At 39.1% G+C, this 19,806-nt stretch overlaps 1 pseudogene; it reads left to right on the top strand.

The window, feature by feature from the left end:
* The window catches only part of LOC110288342, a 27,652-nt pseudogene extending 8,698 nt beyond the window's left edge, over window positions 1–18,954 (top strand).
* Window positions 18,955–19,806: the final 852 nt, after the last annotated feature.

Genomic DNA, 19,806 nt, shown 5'->3' with positions numbered 1-19,806 from the left:
ACACACACACACACACACACACGAGTAAGTAGCATGGTGACCGAGCATCTTAGAGATAAGGATGCTAGGATACACAGGGTTGTTCATCGGGATTGTCGGGAAATACGGCTCCAGGTCATAAGAAAAGAAGACAACCCTGATTAACAAACTGCCACTAAGTCCATCTCCAGATCAAGGTCAGTATTTTAAAAATCTGCTCAAAGGAGAATATTGAGATCACAATCAACAATAAGGTCTAGTGTTCTATAAAGGACCATTTTTCTTCTTGAGAAAAGCATAGTTCTGCCACATGGGCAAGACATCTGGTGAAACCATTTGAAAAGAAAAACACTGTTGTGGTAAGGACTGGCCTGATAAAGCAAGGCTTTCCATGAGGCCTTCATGGACAGAGAATTACATAGGTCCTTCTCAAATCCAGACACATGCTTGGCAGAGCCTGTAATGGCCTGGGGCCTTTCCCTAAGGATTTGAAGTATTGATCAAAAAAGGAAAAGAAAAGACAGTGTTCCATATCTCAAAGGAGGCATATACTTGAGAGAGCTGGTAATGGTCTGGGGCTAGGTCCTTTAGAGAAGGCATGTCTCATCCTGAGATTCAAACAGTTCCTACCACATGGAACAAACCACTGTAGGCGTAGTCAGTAATGTTGAAGAGATTACCCTGCTCTCAGTGACCAGCATTGTTTAATTAGATCCCTCTTTAGTTTGTTCCATTGTATGGTTAATTCTGCTGACTTCATGGAAGTCTCCCATTTCTTTTCATTTTCCCCAGTAGGTAGTATACAAGTTTGTCTTAGTCAGGGTTTCTATTCCTGCACAAAAATCATGACCAAGAAGCAAACTGGGGAGGAAAGGGTTTTTTCAGCTTACTCTTCCACATTGCTGTTCATCACCAAAGGAAGTCAGGACTGGAACTCAAGTAGGTCTGAAAGCAGGAGCTGATGCAGAAGCCATGGAGGGATGTTCTTTACTGGCTTGCTTCCCCTGGCTTGCTCAGCCTGCTCTCTTGTAGAACCCAAGATTGTAGCCCAGGGATGGTCCTACCCACAAGGGGACCTCCCCTCTTGATCACTAATTGAGTAAATGCCTTACAGATGGATCTCGTGGAGGCATTTCTCCAACTGAAGTTCCTTTCTCTGTGATAACTCCAGCCTGTGTCAAGTTGACACAAAACTAGCCAGTATACAAGTTGATAGTCTTCAGTAGCTTCCTTAGCATAAGCCTTATCTCTTAGCCAACCATCTCAACAATTAAACACTCTACCTTCTATTTTTCTATCTTTTGCATCCTCTGAGGTCTTCCACTTAGGACTGTGTCAGGGTATTGGTGTAGTTGAGAAATGATTGGTGAAATATATTTGCTATGTAAATCTCTCAACCTCCAAGTGGTTAAACCAAGTAGTCTCCACTCCATCCTAAAATTGTTAACAGTCTAACCTATGCTGTAAACCTAAAAGAGACATGAGTATGACAGCATATAGGATGAAAAAATCACTCTGTCCTGGCTCTTCTTTCAGCATTAGCAAAAACTAGATGAGTGGTATTGTTACAGAGATTTTTTTCTTAATTAATATTTTCATTGTGTCTTGGTTGATTTTCTCCTGATTTCCTCCCTGGGAAGTCTTATTAATTCTAGAACAGCTGGATTTTCAGTCCTCTAGAGGAATGTTTCTGACCCAAACTATGTTGCCTCAGGGGCACTGGCCCTGATACCAGTGTGTTGCTCCCCAGGGCAATGATGTTGCTTTCCTTTCCTCTTGATTAAAGTTTCTGAATTCTTAAGTTAAATGAAGTAGCACAATAGTTTTAAAATTACCCATTTGAATCATGTAATGAACTGTGCGTTGCAATAACAGGGGAAGGATTTGCACATGTAGCATCGCTTCTGCCCTCAGACTGGAACAGGAGGAACAGTATCCTGTGTACAGTGCAGAGTGAAACAGAGTAGGCAATAGCTACGTCAGAAACTAACTAAAGATTAAGGCACTCAGCTGCACTTCTTCACCATTATGAAGAAGGACCCGATTGACCCAGGGTGGGTGATTTTGTAATTTCCTAACAAGTGTTCATTTATCCATTTTAATATAAACACACAAGATTGCTGGGTGTACAATTTGGAGAGATTAGGTTGATCCAATGAATATTGAATTTCCAGTTAGAATACTGTCTTATGTGGCTCTGTGCAGTCCTCCATGACTTACTTAGCTCAGATATTTGAGGCAGTGCATTTATCACCTGCAGCTGTGTGTCATATTGCAGGACTCAGCAACTAACAGTCCACATAGGGAGAAGATCTATAAGTATTACATTAATGCCATTGCCTCTGCCAGGGAATGGCCTGCTCCTTTTAAAAGTTAATATATCTATTCATTTTTCAATTATATTTATTGTCCTCAAAATTCAAATGTTGGCATTACTTTTTACATTTCATTTATTAAAGATTCCTCACTGCTTAATCTGTTGTTTCAATTCCCCAATGTTCCCCCAACATGAAGATTCAATTTTTTTTCCAAATTGCTTTATTTGTCTCTGTTCATAGCAATATCTTCTGTAGCTCAGGCTTGCCTTATCCTATATAATTGAGAATTACTTTGAACACTCAATTTTGCCTCTGCCACCCAGTTCCTGGAAGATATCCTGCAACACCTTCCAGGCTGTGCCATGACTAGTCAGTGAGAAGGAAAAAAGGCCAGTGCAGGAGTGTTTTCTGAGGCCCCTGTCCTTTTGGGTGTAATTAGAAATAAAGAAGAACCTGTGTGAGAATTGACTTCACTGACAACCTCTGAAGCTGGCATAGTCACAGCACAAGGGAGGGGGAGGAAGGAAGGCGAGACCTCTCCTGTGTGACAGTATTTGACATTGGCAAAAAGTAGGTCATCATTTTAGATAATCAATAAACATTAAAACTGAACATTTTTCAGGGTTCACAGACCTGGAAAGTCTATATATAAGCTGACTAAGGAACTAAACTTATTTCTTTAAACCAATTTTCTATACTAACACCAGTTCAATCAATACAGAATAACTTTCAAACTGGTATGACTATGCCTAACAGGAATGTTATTCTTCTTGTCTGAAAACGCACAACCTGATAGAAATGAGTTGAATAATATTTGCCAAGGCCTAGTGCACTTGCTTAGACATGGAACCTAAAAGCCTGCTTAGCTGTCTAAAAGAATATCTATGTTTATATTTCAATGATTTCAACCTTCTCGTTCCTTCCTACAACTGAGTCTTCAAACCTGAGACAACTGCTTGATGTGCCTATTTAACAACCCAGCAACCCTCAGTCCTGACATCTTACAGGGTGTTGCTGGCACATCCTGACTTTTAGCTCAGGATGGTGTGGTGTGGTACCCTTCCCCCAGCTGATGGCTCACATGCCTCTAGCCTGGTTATACAACTAACAGCTAAGTACTGAGCTTCAGGATCCCAGGATTAATTCATTCACTTCTTTATTAGTTTACATCTATGTTGTTGTCGATCTGTGAAAGTCTTTTCTTTATTGTGTGAAGAGACTCTGAGATGGGCAGATCACTCAAAAAGCATTTTGCCTGGGGTGTCCTGAGTTCAGATACCAACAGCCATGTTAACTACCTGCTATTGACACCCTCTTCTCTGCTGTGTCACTCACACTCACATGGATAATATTCTCACACATAAAAACATACACATGAAAATAGGAAAACACATGTTTTAAAAAGAGCTTATATCTTATAATGCAGTTAAAACAAAGCAAGGAAGTTTATGTGTGTAATAGAAATCATACAATGTTTATTTTTAAAAACATTCTGGGGGTTGGTGAGATGGCTCAGCAGGTAAGAGCACTGACTGCTCTTCCAGAGGTCCTGAGTTCAAATCCCAGCAACCACATGGTAGCTCACAACCATCCGTAACAAAAATCTGATGCCCTCTTCTGGAGTGTCTGAAGACAGCTACAGTGTACACACATATAACAAATAAATAAATCTAAAAAAAATTCTGTTATTTTGTATTTTTTAAACTTCCTGTTTCATAAATCTTTTAGACACCTACATCTAATTATCATTCATAGGAAACAACTTGGTTTACAAGTGATCCTAATATATACACTTTTATTTTAATATAAAAGAATGAGATGTTTTTAGATATCAACCCTCTTTCTTCCAAATTTGAAGTATCAGAATGTAACCCCCAACAAGCCTGAAGCAGGCTGAGCCAGACCTTTGCTGCCACTAAGGAGATTACCTTGGGTGGACCCTGCCTCCCTAGATCACTCTATTTTTCAGCCACTGTCACTGCTACTACCTGCTGGGAGTCAGCCTAGCTATTCTGGAGACTACAAGATCCTACACGTGGTCACCTGCAGCTGGGCTCCAAGGATGAATTGGTGGGAATGGGCCTCCCCTCTCCTTTATAAAGCATGTCTATAAAACATTAGAACCTTGAGCAGACTAGTTGTCTTGGTTCCATTATTTCTCTACCTACCTAGGTTCCCTCTTCTTTTTCAGCTCCAGGCTGCCTCCCAGGCTTGGACCCTGACATGAGAGCCGCAGGCTGGCCCCAACATCAGAATGCTTAATCTCCTCAATATATTGGAAGAGCCTCCAATCCCACTTCATTGCGCATTATTGTCAAAGGAGAGAACCAGAATGAACAGGATGAGTGCTGGCCACTGAGTTTGTAATTTTTATTGATTACAATCTTGCAGTTCTTACTTAAATGAACATGCTAGATTCACAAGTCTGTTTTTGTGTTTCCTTTTTCCAGTGCTGCCATCTATGGTGTATGATTCATTAATTATAATCTAATTATTTTGTTGTTTCTCTAGGAAATGATAAACCTTCACCTTTTTTGTCTTGCAATAATTTACTATATTATAAGTTCCTTGAGTTTTTGTTGGTTTGGGACCTCTCTGTGAAGAAACAGGTTTAGTTTTCTGTTCATGACCCGAAAGGATTGCCTCTCCTCATTTCTTGAAAAGTCTGTGTTTTCCAGTTCTTGCAATCTTCAGTGTTTGAATTTTTACAATTTTAGTGACTGATTTGGTTTGGGTTCTCACTACTTGCTCAGATATTGTTATCTCTTTCTCTTCATTTGCTTAAGTTGTCAGGATTTCAGGACCAGCAACCATCTGAGGGAGCATCCATTGAGAGCCTCCAATGTCAGAATGGCTGTTTGCTAAGTTTGTGAGATATCATGTTGAATAACACTTGAAGTGGGAAGGCTCTTCCTCTGAGTGGGGATGAATCCTTAAGAAAGTGGGCCTGGGCTGGATGAGAGAGCTCGGTGAGCATGAGACAGTGACCAAGCAAGAGCATAAGACAGAAAACAATGTTTACCCATGGTTTTTTGTTTTCATTTTTGTACTTGTGTTTCTATCATAAGCTTCCCAAAAAATGGAATGTGGTCTGACAGACCCAACCAAATACACATATGTTTGTTACTGAGACACTTTTGGTTTGAGAATTTAATCACAACAATTCAAAGAGGCAAGTTAGAACAAAAACAGTGGTAAGCAAAAAGTGATTTATCTGGACAGGACCTACAAATGTTGTCCTTTGCAGGTATGTTGAAAACATAGGATCTTTAGATGGCAAAAGGCCATCTATATTCATCTTATTTAACTGTTCCTGTAGAACCCAGAAGATGGCACGTTAAGAATAATGCATAGAAAGGAAATCAATGTCATAGAATTTCAGTTAAACTCTTCTGCTAACTCTGCAATTATTTGAATTAGGCAGTGATCATAGTCTTATTTAACAATTTCATTCAAAACCTGCTGCAACTGTGGTCCACCTGTGCTGGGGTCCATCCCAATTCAGAAGCCAAACTCAGCAGGATACCCATGTTGTGTGGGTTCTCAAAACAAGAGTGATGCAAAATTTAAAGTCATAGATGCTTGGTCTGTGGTTCAATTCAGCACTGTTCCAGCCATCTGTGTTCATCAGTCAGAGCCTGGATAAGTTCATTGCTTGAATCTATGAGAATGAAGTCTCGGTTGTATTTTCTGAGTACAGGATGCTGAGATACACAACATGTGAGACATCTGCTGTGGAGATCTGCATATACAGAGGAGAAGTAACCAAGCCAGGAGATGAATGAGAAGCTGTCCCTTTAAATTATGCCACAGGGTCTGTGTCTGAGACAGAGCCACAGGGTTTGCTGTTTCTCCTGCTGGCTTCTTGCCTTGCTCCATCTGCCCAATGCAGCCATTCCTGTCTATTGGAATGGGAAGGGATATTCTGTGCCATTTTGTGTTATAAAGATATAACTTGCGGGCTGGTGAGATGGCTCAGTCGGTAAGAGCACCCGACTGCTCTTCCGAAGGTCCAGAGTTCAAATCCCAGCAACCACATGGTGGCTCACAACCATCCGCAACGAGATCTGGCGCCCTCTTCTGGAGTGTCTGAAGACAGCTACAGTGTACTTACATATAATAAATAAATANATCTTTAAAAAAAAAAAAAAGATATAACTTGCTTTCAGACTTTAGAAGATGTGACAGTCCAAAGATTGTCTTCAGTGGCCAGGCTTGGTGGTGCACGCCTTTAATCCCAGCATTTGGGAGGCAGAGACAGGCGGAATTCTGAGTTCGAGGCCAGCATGGTCTACAAAGTGAGTTCCAGGACAGCCAGGGCTATGCAGAGAATCCCTGTCTCGAAAAACCAAAAAAAAAAATGTCTTAAGTGCCAAAAGAAACATTGGACATATGAACAGTGTATATACTGTTGCAGACCTTAAGGGTCCATGAAGTTAGATTAAATACATTTTTTATCATGGAATGACCATGAGCCCATAGTGACCAAGGGCAGAGCATAGTTGGGTGAATGAAAGACAATCCAGAGAGTTTGTTGGCTTTAAATTCTTGTCTCTTCTAGGTGTCCTTCCTGGTGAGAACATGGAGGATTTTATAGAAGCCCAACTAGATGCAATTCCTTGTTGAGTTGAGATTTGAGTCTCTATAGACTTAATCCATTTCCTCTTCTTTCTGTTTATTTGGTTTTGCTTGAAATTCATCCTTCAGCTTCCGTCTTACGTCCTTCTTTCCTGTTGAGCCTTCCCCATAATCTAACTCTGTACTTAAATTGCATTAGATACAGTAGAAGCAATAGGTAGAGAGATTCAGTGCGAAGCTATTTTGCTTAACAAATGTTTTGTATTTTTTTTATTTTCTTTTTGTTTGTGAAGACAACATTTTTCTTTGTGGCCCTGGGTGTCCTCAAAGTAGTATGTCAGGCCTTGAATGTAGAGATAAAATTGATTCTGGCTTCAAGTGCAGGGATCAAATGAGGGCCAATAAGCCTGGCCTTTTTTAGATTATTATTTACAGATGGGCCTGTAATGTATGTGTCTTCTTATGTCAGGCATATGCTTTTGGGCTGAGCTTCACCCACCTCTTGATTTTTGAAATTTCGCAGACATTATCATTCTATTTCCCATGGTGCCACATACTCATGATGTATTAACACCCTCCTACCTGTCATGTTTGTTGTCACTTAGATTAGGAAGAATGAGTTTTTTGCCCATATGCATGAATATACACCTCATGTGTGTCCAGTCCTCACAGCAGACAGAAGATGGCCTGAGACATCCTGAAAGTGGAATAATAGATAGCTTTGAACCCTGTATAAGTACAGGCAATTGAGCTCACTTATTTTCAGGACCAGCAAGAGCTCTTCATGTTGCATGTTGCTTTTTAACTACCCTGCCTTAGTTCTTGTCAGTGACACTTACAACCCCCATGCCCTGGTTCTGTTGGGTATGTGGATGAAAGTCACACACACACACACACACACACACACACACACACACACACTAATATTTTACCCTGCCTAATGTTTCAGGGGCTGGGCTTTTCCAAGTCTCCCCCAGCTTGTGTGTCCATTCCTTTACTCCTTGCTCAATACTCTATATCTGCCCTTAGCTTAGTTCTTCTGTTACCCTCTCCCTACTCAACATCTTAAATCTGCTCTCAGCTTAGTTGCATTTCAAGTACCCCACCTGAGGAAATGGCCAGTGACCATTCTCCCTAGGATTTCACATGGATGGTGACTCTCCTCCAAAGGATGGCAAATCTCTCTTTCCTGTCTCCTCCTTCTCTTTCCTCACCTTTGCAAACCTAGAAGTCCCACCCCTTCCACCCATCCTTTGGCTGCTGTCAACTTTATAGATCATTAAAAAAACCACTCAGAGACAAGGACCTTCAGAATTTACTGGCATATTCCCAGTCAGAGCATCAGAACCATGCCCTATTCTTCCTTGCTGAGCTCTCTCTCCCGCCATAAGTTGTTTACATCTAATCATCATTAACATTGCTAATATTTTCTTCTGTCCAATTGTAACTGTTTAAACATATATTTCCTTTTGGTAATATCTTGCTAATGTTATAGTTGGAACCAGTGCACATCAGGGTTCTGGAGGAAGAATACAGAGCTGGATCGCATGGATGACTCATTTACATATTTAACTAAAATCCTATAAATTCTATCTTTCCACTTTGGTTGGCTAATTCTGGCAGGGAACACAGGGTCTTACTATGTACCTTTGTCTGTTCTAGAACTCATATACATCACACTGCTATCTGATTCAATGTGATACCTCTACGTCTATCTTCTGACTGTAGTGTTAAAGGCCTATGCCAATAGGCCCAGTTTGCATACTGATCTTTATAGTTAGTAATTGTTAATGTTAAAACCCTATAAATGTAGTCAGTGTGGTAAAGTTTTGCACTTTGCAGTATCTTTATGCAAGAGTAAAACCTCTATCAGGTGATCAGTCTGTTAAAGATTGCATGTCACATTGTCTGAAATTTCAAGATCTAGAAGAGCTCATAATTAAGGCAATCTATGACTCTGATGGGGTTCTAATGATCTTTAGCCAACCCACTTACATTAAGTTACACAAAATATTCGTTCTTGAAAAAAGCTCTAGCAAGTGTTAACTATCTGCTCAAGTATGTTCATTTTTCTATTTTGTTTGTACCTGCAAACATACATGGACAAAATTCCCATGCATTTCATTGATAAGGTTACGGGTTTAGATTTTCCAGTTCACTTTAATTATATGAAATAATTCCTTTAGGTGTTAAGTGATATGGGTGTGTATTAGTGCCTTTTCTGTTGCTGTCATAAAATGACTAAAGTATTGTAGAAAAATGTAATCACCATCCAGGGTGTCTATCTTACCTTTGACTATTTATTTTCCAGGTATAGACACACACAACCTCAACCTTTATATTTATAGTAAGCCTTAATCAGCACAAGAGATTGACTGATATCTAACTTCTATGCTATTATGTCTATTTCTCAGCCAATAATTTCATCGTAAACTTTGCCTTGTTTCATCTGGGCTCTTCTTAACTCCAATTAGTCATCCCACATGGCCATTATTTTATTATTCACCTAACCTAAGTTTGCTTTTGCTCTCTCAACTTTCTTCACCTCCTCATGGTTCTTCTCCAGCCCAAGTCCAGTATCCCTAAGCCCTGTCTATGTGTCTTCTGCCCAGCTATTGATTGTTATAATCTTTATTCACCAATTGGAAGTAACTTGAGAGCAATGTCACATAGCTTCACTGGGGTCTGTGTGTGGTCCTTTTCTTCTCTGGGGCAACCAGGTTTTAGGGTTCTGAACTTAGCATCACACTACATAGCAGCAAACCAATCCTCAATGTAAAAGGAACATTTAAAAGATTTAAATTGCCTTATGGTTCCAAAGGGGTATGGGATATGCATGAACGTGCCAGGGCAACAAGTGTCATATGTGGCTGCTAAAGAATGGAGCTCAGAGCTCACAACCTCAATCTATAGCCTTAAAGACAGTGTGGGAACCAGACATGGTGTGAGGATGTAAACTCTCAAGTTCAGCCAGATTGACATATTTTCTTCCACAGGGAAATTTCTTCTAAATCTCCCCAAAGGACATTACCAACTGAGAAGGATTTATTTCTCTGCCCAAAAAGCCTGCTGGCTTTCTGTTACATGAGCCAATTCATGGTGAAGGAAAAGTCTGTGGGTAAACATTCAGTGCTTCAACCCCTGGGTTATACTAATGAATTCTTATACAAGAAGAACATCATGAGGAAAATTTTGTGTTTTCAACAACTTTTTTTAATTTTAATTATGACATTTCTCAGTGTCGTTGTGTGACTATGTGCATGTGGATGCTGATTTCCAAGAAAATTAAACTGTTGTATCTTCTTATAGCAGGAGTTACAGGGAGATGTCAAACCCTGACTTTGTTTCTGAGAATGAGCTTTTATTAATTGCTTGGCCATATCTCCAACCATCTAAATAATTAAAGTGTTTACATCATCTTGATGTCAGGAAATAGAAAAAATTTATGCAAGAGAAAAACGCTGTCCATGTAAATGAATTGATTAGAGACTGTACATCAGAGTTGTTTTCAATTTCAAGAAAAGCATCCTGTTTCATCTCTTCNTCATCATAGCCTTGAAGGAAGTAAATTATTTCCCATGTTCAGTCAACTATTTGGTTAGAGATCACCAATTGTACTTGTACTTTCTATTTTGAAACATTTGGAATACATATTAAAATTTGTTGTATACATGGAAAATCCATTTACAGATGTTTATTAGGCTGTTTTTGAGTTCCTTCTGTGACTTCTGTTCAGCCTTAAATCCACTTTACTTGGTGATAGGTATTTTTCTGCTGCAATGAATTGAGTTGGATACCCATTTTCTTTTTGTTTGTTTGTTTGTTTGTTTTGTTTTTCAAGACATAGTATCTCTGTGTAACCCTGGCTGTCCTGGAATTCACACTGTAGACTAGGTTGGCCTCCAACTCAGAAATCCACCTGCCTCTGCCTCCCAAGTGCTGGGATTAAAGGTGTGTGCCACCACTGCCCACTGGATCCCCGTCTTCCAAGTGGTTCATTGTTTATTAAAATATGAGGGTAGAGTGACCACACATCTCCAGTAAGTCTGATGGTGAACGCTGGGCTCTTTTTTGTTTTTCATTATTTCACAAATTCCCTTTGGATGTTTTTGTTTCTTATGGGGCCTGCCTTTGATGTCAGTCATTAGCCAGGGTTACATTTTACCTCTTGATACTCATGTGTCAGGCTTCTGAGTACAAGTCTAGGGATAGAAGATGTATGCTCAGTGTGTGCTGTTTTGTCAACACATTTTAATAATATTAATGTTAAACTTTTAAATGAACTGTCTTCACCACCACTCAGTTTTAAAATTACCTGCTTGAGCCATATAATAAACTTCACATTGCCTTAAAAGCAGAAAGATTTGCAGGTTTATTATGGCTTCTACCTTCAGACCATAGTAGGAGGACAAGATTCTTGTGAAATTCATGGAATGAAACAGGGCAAGCAAACCATCATATCATTTTTATCATCATATCATCATTACGTACAAGTACCTGGTTGTGCCAGGGTGAGTTGTTTTGTAATTTCCCTGCATTATAAACTCATGAATGGATGACATTAATCCATGACACTAGATAGTGATGGATTCTCGGAAGAGCTAACAATCAGTAGCAACAGTAGAAGTACCTTGTGGGATCCTCTAGGTTTCTCCTCTGATGCAACACTAGTGAGCCATGAGGTAGACCACAGGTAATACTATTCTGAGTGTGGCAGCCACTGTCCAGGAAAGTCACTTCTACAACTAGGTAGAACAGGTTGGCTGGGCTATCAGAATCTGATCTGCTGGGACTGGGAAGGATTGTGAGCCAGACTATGATCCTGTTCATATGTCTGTTGACCTGTGCTAAAGAAAACTATCCCACCGAGTTTGATTTAACTGAGAAAACAAAGGCAATGAAAAGAAAATAGTTCAGAATTGCACTGTGAATCTGACTGTGGTAGGGGATTGTGTGTTTGGAGACAGAATAAACTCTGGTCACTGTGGTTTAGGATTTTGACAAATAACAACTCAAATCAGTTAAAATCTTGAGGGTTTTGTTGCAATTGATTTATTTCCCCTAAACCCTTATATACATTTGATTCTTTACATCACATGTTGTCACTTGCTGACTAAAAGAGTAACTTAAACAACTTTGTTGTGTTCCTTTTAGTACAGAAGTATATTTTTATATCATTATTTTTGAATCTAACAGAACACACAGAAAAGCTCTCATTTATGGAAATACCTAAGAAAATGCCAGGTAAAATGCTGATATGTAACTATTTAGACCTTAGGTTTGTGTGGACCTATAGTTATAGATCAAGGTGAGCTGCCGTGGAAATGCTAGGATGAAGCCTGGTTCTCCAGTTGGTGCTCTTAATAACTGAAAGATATCTCCAGCCCCACTAACCTAATTTCAATAAAGTAAAATATAATACGATACACAAGGTTTTGGGGACAAGAGGAGCAGCTTTTAAAAGAGCTGCAAGCATGTCGAGGAGTTGGCATAAAAGTGGGGCTATGTGTGCTTCAGTGACAGAACTGGAAGACTAGGGAGACTTAAGTAGTTTGATTCTAGGCAATTTCATCATAATCTGAAGAAGCTGAACAATGACCTTCATGATTTCATGTTTACCTGCTGGTAGGTCTTGCTTTGGTCTGTTTCATCTTCAATATGCTTTGACTCTTGTGGAATAATATTGATTATTCTTTGTATTCTATGTTAGAAACATAACAGTCTCACTGAAGATCATGGTAGAGTTTGGTAGAGTAAGAGGCACTTTTCATATTCTAAGAGTTTAAGCAAGATGTGGTGTTTAAATGGGAATGTCTTTAAATGGGAATGTCGCCCATAGACTCCTATGTTGAATACTTATTTTCCAGTACTTGGAAGTCTTTGGGGAGGACTAGAGGTGTGACTTTTTGAAGGGGGTGTATTATGTGGATGTACTAAGAACCTTTAAATGCCTCTGACCATGCAAAGTGTGCTGTCTGCTTCCTTTCTGAGTCTCAAAATGTGAAGTCTCTGCTTTTCTTACTGTCATGTGTTTACATTGCCATCATGGACTCTAATCCTTTGGAAGTGTAAGTCCACCTTAATGCTTTCAAGTATCCTTTGCCTTGGCCATGGTGTGTTTTATGACAGCACTTAAAGTTAACTATAGAGAACTGTTCTTTGGACTATGAGAGCACAATAAATCTCCCAGTCCAATTACAGAAGCCATGGAGTTTTTTTCTAAATCTAGGTCTAGAGCAGTTAGCCTCAGTGCAGTCCCTTTGAGAGTAAGAGCCACCCCATGATAGACAAGTCTAGTCTGCCTCGAAGAATGAATCTTGTTAGCATCATAATGCTTGGGGTGGGGATAGGGGGTTTTTCAAGGGGAAACCAGGAATGGCGATAACATTTGAAATGTTAGGAAATAAAATAACCATTTTTAAGAAAATAAGAACACAATACGTTATTGCCAACCAGCCCTACTTCAAATTACTTTTTATGTCTCTCTTCTATACAGGATTATCATGCTAGGAACAGTGGACCAAACACATAGGATAAATACATATGGCTACTTATTACAGATTCAATATGATGTGTTTATATAAAGATAAAGATGTATAAGATATGTTCTATGGGGGCATGGTGAGGTATGGGGGAAGGGAAGAGCCCAAGAGGGCAAGAGAGGAGCAAGTGGGAAGCACGAGTAAGAAAGAGAAGAGGGGGCAAGCATCCCCTTTTATAATGGGTCAGGCTTACCTGGCCATTGCCAGGTAACTGTGGGGTGGAGTTTAGACAGAACACTAACACTCCCCAAGTGTTAATAAGTCCTGTTGAGTCTGGAGGTGGTGGTGCACACATTTAATCCCAGCACTTGAGTGTGTGTCCTTTTTGACTGGGTTACCTCATTCAGGATGACATTGTCTATTTCTGTCAATTTTCCTAAACATTTCATGAAGTCATTGTCTTTAATAGCTGAGCAGTACCACATTTTCTGTATCCAATCCTATGTTGAAGGACACCTGAGTTCTTTGTAGCTTCTGGCTATTATAAATAAGGCTGCTATGAAAATAATGGGACATGTGTCCTTGTTATATGTTGGAGCATCTTTTGGGCATATGCACAGAAGTGGTATAACTGTGTTCTCAGGTAGTACTATGTCCAATTTTCTGAAGAAACTTGAGACTGTTTTTCCAGAGTGGTTGTACCAGCTTGCAATCCCACCAACAATGGAGGAGTGTTCCTCTTTTGCCAAATCCTCACCAACATCTGCTGTCACTTGAAATTTTGATCTTAGCCATTCTGACTGGTGTGAGGTGAAATCTCAGGGTTGTTTTGATTTGCATTTCCATGATGACTAAGGATGTTGACTATTTTTTAGGTTCTTTTCAGCCATTCAATATTCCTCAATTGAGAATTGTTTGTTCAGTTCTGGACCCTACTATTAATAGGGTTATTTGATTCTTGGTGTCTAACTTATTAGGTTCTTTATATATATTGAAAATATGTCCTCTAGTAGATGTAGGGTTGGTAAAGATCTTTTCCCAATCTGTTGGTTGCCATTTTGTCCTATTGGCTATGTCCTTTGCCTTACATAAGCTTTGCAATTTTCTGAGGTCGCATTTGTCAATTCTTGGTCTTAGAGCATAAACCATTTGTGTTCTGTTCAGGAAATTTTCCTCTGTGCCCATGTGTTTGAGGCTCTTCCCCCACTTTCTATTCTATTAGTTTCAGTGTATCTGGTTTTATGTGGCAGGCTTTGATCCAAGTGGATTTGAGCTTTGTACAAGGAGATAGAAACAGATCAACTTGCTTCCACTCTGGACAGGTGCCATGGGTGGACACTGGGTGTAAATTCCGCAGCCTGTCCCACAACACCCAGAGGAAGCACAACTCCCAAGTGCTCTAACGCTTCCAAGATCATAGGATTAGAGGTGAGGAGCACAAAACATGTGCCCCAACACCTGCAGTTACTGGGACCATTGGTAACCTGGCACCCAGGTACTCGGCCAAAATTTTCTTATGTCCAAGTGGAACTGCTAAACCATATATTCCCTTTTGGTAGTATCTTAATAATGTTATAGTGTGAACTGGTGTACCTCAGGTTCTGGAAGATGAATACAGAACTGTATTGTATGTATCACTCTCAAAAGAGTTTAACTAAAGGGCTGGAGAGATGGATCAGCAGGTAAGAGCACTGAGTGCTCTTCCAAAGATCCTGAGTTCAATTCCCAGCAATCACATGGTGGTTCACAACCATCTGTAATAGGATCTGATGTTCTCTTCTGATGTGTCTGAAGAAAGCTACAGTGACATATACATAAAATAAATCAGTAAAGAAAATCTGTTTTTTTAAAGTAAATAAAAGCACATGAGTTCATTTTTTGTTTCCAGTTTGGTTGGTAAATTATGGCAGGAGATACAGGGTCTTCCTATGTATCTTTGGCTGTCTTAGAACTCATTGTATACATCACACTGACATTCTACTCAATGTCTTCTCCCTATGTCTCCTGACTGCATTGGTTTGGTTTGGTTTGGTTTGGTTTGGTTTGGTTTGGTTTGGTTTGGTTTGGTTTGGTTTGGTTTGGTTTGGTTTGCTTTTCTAGACAGGAATTATCTGTGTAGCCCTGGCTGTCCTGGAGCTCACTCTGTAGACCAAGCTTGCCTCTAACGCAGAAATTTGCCTGCCTCTGCCACCCAAGTGCTGAGATTAAAGGCATGAGCCACCATGCTTGGCTCTGAATGCATTGTTAAAGGCATAAGCCAATAGACACAGATGCTTATTGATTTTTATACATAGTTATTGTTAATAATAATATAATTTCTTTGGTGTGTGCCCAACACAATTGTTCTTGTAGAGCTTTTCTCTTTATATGTGTAAGTGACATTTTTAAAAAGGCAAATCCTATTCAAAGGGCTGAGAAATGACAGGGGTGACAGGGCTAGAGAGATGCCTCAGCGCTTAAGAACACTGTTCTTGAAGAGGTCCTGAGTTTAATTCCCAGCAACCACATGGTGGTTCATAACCACCTGTAATAGTGATCCAATGCCCTCATCTTGGGTGTCTGAAGACAGCAACAGTGTACTCACATATATAAAATATATAACTCTTAAAAAAAAAAAAAGAAAAGACAGGGGTGAACCTTATTATTAAGTTTCCTTTTGATATGACTTGTTAGTTACAGTGAACTTGGGTGTGAGTAAATAAGTGGGATAGGAACCAGAATTATATGAACATAATTCCTATGAAAATAGATGCTCGATGTTGTTTCTATTGTGCTTTCCTTTGTACACGTTTATGGGATGCTTTAGAATGCAGTGACTTATGAGGACGTGCATGTGAACTTCACTCAAGAGGAGTGGGCTTTGCTGGATCCTTCTCAGAAGAAGCTCTACAAAGATGTCATGTTGGAGACCTACAGGAACCTCAGTGCTTTAGGTACATTTGTGAATTCCCTTCCCTGATTTAAAATTCAAGAAAACATTTTTCTTTGATGCACTTCTGTAGTTTCAATAAAAATGAAGGAAGGATTTGGTGAATACATCATGCATGACTATAAGGTTCACTGAAGATAGTAACTTACATTTTGCTAAATTTTAAGGCATACATTTTCTGTTTTAGGCTTTAGTTGGGAAGCCCAAAATATTGAAGAACATTGTCAAAGTTCTAGAAGAAACAGAAGGTAATTTTCATGTGCAAGCTCATACAAATCTGCCTCTAAAAATATGTTAATGTGTGTTGAAAACTGATAAGAAAAGGAGCAGTGTAAATTAGCACAGCTTTAAGNGTATTGATGATTGTTACATTCCAACAAAACCATCGCCTTTAATGTCCTATAACTAATTATTTTGCAAGGCCTTCCTTTAAGAAAGAGGACAAGGAAAGAATGCCTTAGTGTATATCCCCATTTGAAACATAGCCCTATTCACACTACACAGTACAACTGCCAGTCTGTTTCTGCTTACTTTGGAAATGCTACACAAATTGCATAGTTGATAAATGTACATCCAAAACCTTCTAAGAAGCAAATAGTCTATATTTAAGCTGGTTGTACTCATTTATTAGCAGTGTAGGTGCAAAGTTTAGTTAGAAGGGCAGCATTTGGGAGGTGAGTGGGAGGTTTTGCAGTAACCTTAATCCATATTTCACATGTCTATGAGAACACTGAGTGAAACCTTGTCAATGCAAACTTCAACGTTTTATGGATTGGACTTCCTTTCATAAGTATATAATATTTTATAATGGATACACACCATGTATACTGAACAGATATTCCAAAAATATGTCTGTCTGTCTTTCTCTCTCTCTTTCCTTCTGTCTCCTATAAAAATTAGAAGATGTATAGTGGGTTTCAGTTATAGAGTAGACTTTTTGAACATAATACAAGTTAACAGTTCATTAGATTTCCAAGTTTGTTGGCAATACATCAGCAACCTCATTCTGGAGAAAATTCTCTTGAGTCCTAGGGATGTAGAAATGCTCCTATTTCTCCTGNTTCACTTTGCAAATATACTATGAGCCACAGTACAGTAAAATTTGGAATGCACTTAGTGCGTTAAAGTTCTGAATTCCTCCACTTTTCTTCAAGTACGGGAACAACGTTTTATAGAAAAAGAATACGTAAATCTGAGCCATGTAATCAGTGTCCATACCTTCTCAAGTGTCTCTGACCATGAGAAACAACCCATAATGAAGGGAACAGCATGAATGTAAGCAAATTTATAAAAAGTCTGATGCCTCTTTACATTTAGACAAATAGTAACATTAAATCCTACAGATGAAAGTATTCTGGGACTTCAGAGACGGCTCAGCTGTTAAGAGCACCAACTGCCCTTCTGAAGGTCCTGAGTTCTAATCTCAGCAACCACATGGTGGCCCACAACCATCCATAATGAGATCTGACTCCCTCTTCTGGATTGTCAGAAGACAGGACACCTACAGTGTACTTTCATATAATAAGTAATCAAACTACCAAACAGAAAAACAAGAAGAAAGTATTCATCCATGTGGTAAAGCGCTCACATGTGCTGATTCTCTTCTCAGGTGTGAAAGGAGTCAGAGTGCAGAGAAACCCTCTGAATATACCCAAAGTGGTAAAGCCTTTGCTTTACATGCTCACAGTCATACCCAAAGGCATGAAAGGATTCATACAGAAAAGATTACCTCTGATGTTATTCACTGTGTCGAAGACTTTTTACCTTACACAAGTCTCCAAGTACATAGAACTACACAAACTGGACAGAAACCCTATGAATGTAAAGAATGTGGTAATAGATTTGCAAAACCCAGTCATCTTAAAAGGCATGAAAGACTTCATACTGGAGAGAAACCCTTCATATGTAATGAATGTGTTAAAGCCTTTTCACAACACAGTAATCTCCACATTCATAGAAGAACACATACCAGAGAGAAACCCTACAAATAATGAATAATGAATGTGATAAAGCCTTTTCACAACACAGTTATCTTCAAATTCATAGAAAAATACATACAGGAAAGAAACCCTACAAATGTAATGAATGTGATAAATGCTTTTCCAAATATGGTCATCTCCAAACTCATAAAAGAACACATACCTGAGATAAACCCTACAAATATAATCAATGTGATAAAGCCTTTTCTGAGAAACGTAGTCTCCAAACACATATAAGGATACGTGCTGGAGAAAAACTCTACAAATGTAATCAATGTGATAAAGCCTTTATACAACACAGTACTCTTCAAACTCAGAAGAACGCATACTGGAGAGAAACCCTTCAAATGTAATGAATGTGATAAAGCCTTTTCAAAACACTTTCACCTCCAAAATCATAAAAGAACACATACTGGAGAGAAGCCTTACAAACGTAATCAATGTGACAAAGCGTTTTCACACCACAGTACTCTTAACATTCATAGAAGAACACGTACAAAAGATAAACCCTACAAATGTAATCAATGTGACAAAGTCTTCTCCCAACCTCCTAACTTCCAATCACATAGAAGAATTCATACTGAAGTGAAATCTTACAAATGTAATGAATGTTACAAAGCCTTTTCCGATCATTATAATCTACAAATTCATAAAGGACATAATAGAGAGAAACCTTACAAGTGTAATCAGTGTGTGAAAGTCTTTTTTTTGTTGTTTCTTTTTGTTTGTTTTTGTTTTGTTTGTTTGTTTTTTTAAAGACAAGGTTATTCTGTATAATCCTGGCTGTCCTGGAACTCACTCTGTAGACCAGGCTGGCCTTGAACACAGAAATCTGCCTGCCTGTGCCTCCCAAGTGCTAGGATTAAAGGCGTGCACCACCACTGCCTGGTTGTGAAAGTCTTTTCAAAATATGGTCTTCTTTAAAAGAATACATAGTGGAAAGAAAATCTACGAAGGAAATGGATGTGAGCAACCTTTTTAAACACCATCATTTCTGAATGTATAAGTGAACATACTGAAGAGAAAGACTGTGAATGTGATCATAGTCTTAATTGTCGTGAACATATTTGTAGGGGCCAGAATCCTTCTGAGTATAAGCAGTGAGGAAAAGTCTATGTCAGCCAGTTATCTCCTAATGCAGGAAGGAGCACATACTGGAGAGAGAGAGAGAGAGACAGAGAGAGAGAGACAGAGACAGAGAGACAGAGACAGAGACAGAGAGAGAGAGAGAAAGACCTATAAATATACACAATGTGGCAAACCTTTGCATATCAGTTATATTTGAATTCATAAAAGAGCACATGATATATCTCAGAATACATAAAAGAAGACACTGGAGAGTGAAACTGTGTGTGAATAATGTGGTAAGGCCTTAGCAGTTGACATTTATCTCATAATGTATAAATTAACACAGACTTGTAAGAAACCTAATAAAAATAAGGAATGTGGTAAAGCTTGTGTGTGGACCTGTTGTTTTTTCTTGGGAAAAATCCATGGTATAGGGTAACCCTGTAAATGGAGCCACTGTGGAAACATTTTGT

The sequence above is a fragment of the Mus caroli genome, unplaced genomic scaffold, assembly GCF_900094665.2.
Source record: "Mus caroli unplaced genomic scaffold, CAROLI_EIJ_v1.1 scaffold_12429_1, whole genome shotgun sequence".
Lineage (NCBI taxonomy): Eukaryota > Metazoa > Chordata > Mammalia > Rodentia > Muridae > Mus > Mus caroli.
Note: the sequence above shows the minus strand (reverse complement) of the source record. Positions and strands in the feature narration are given on the sequence as shown.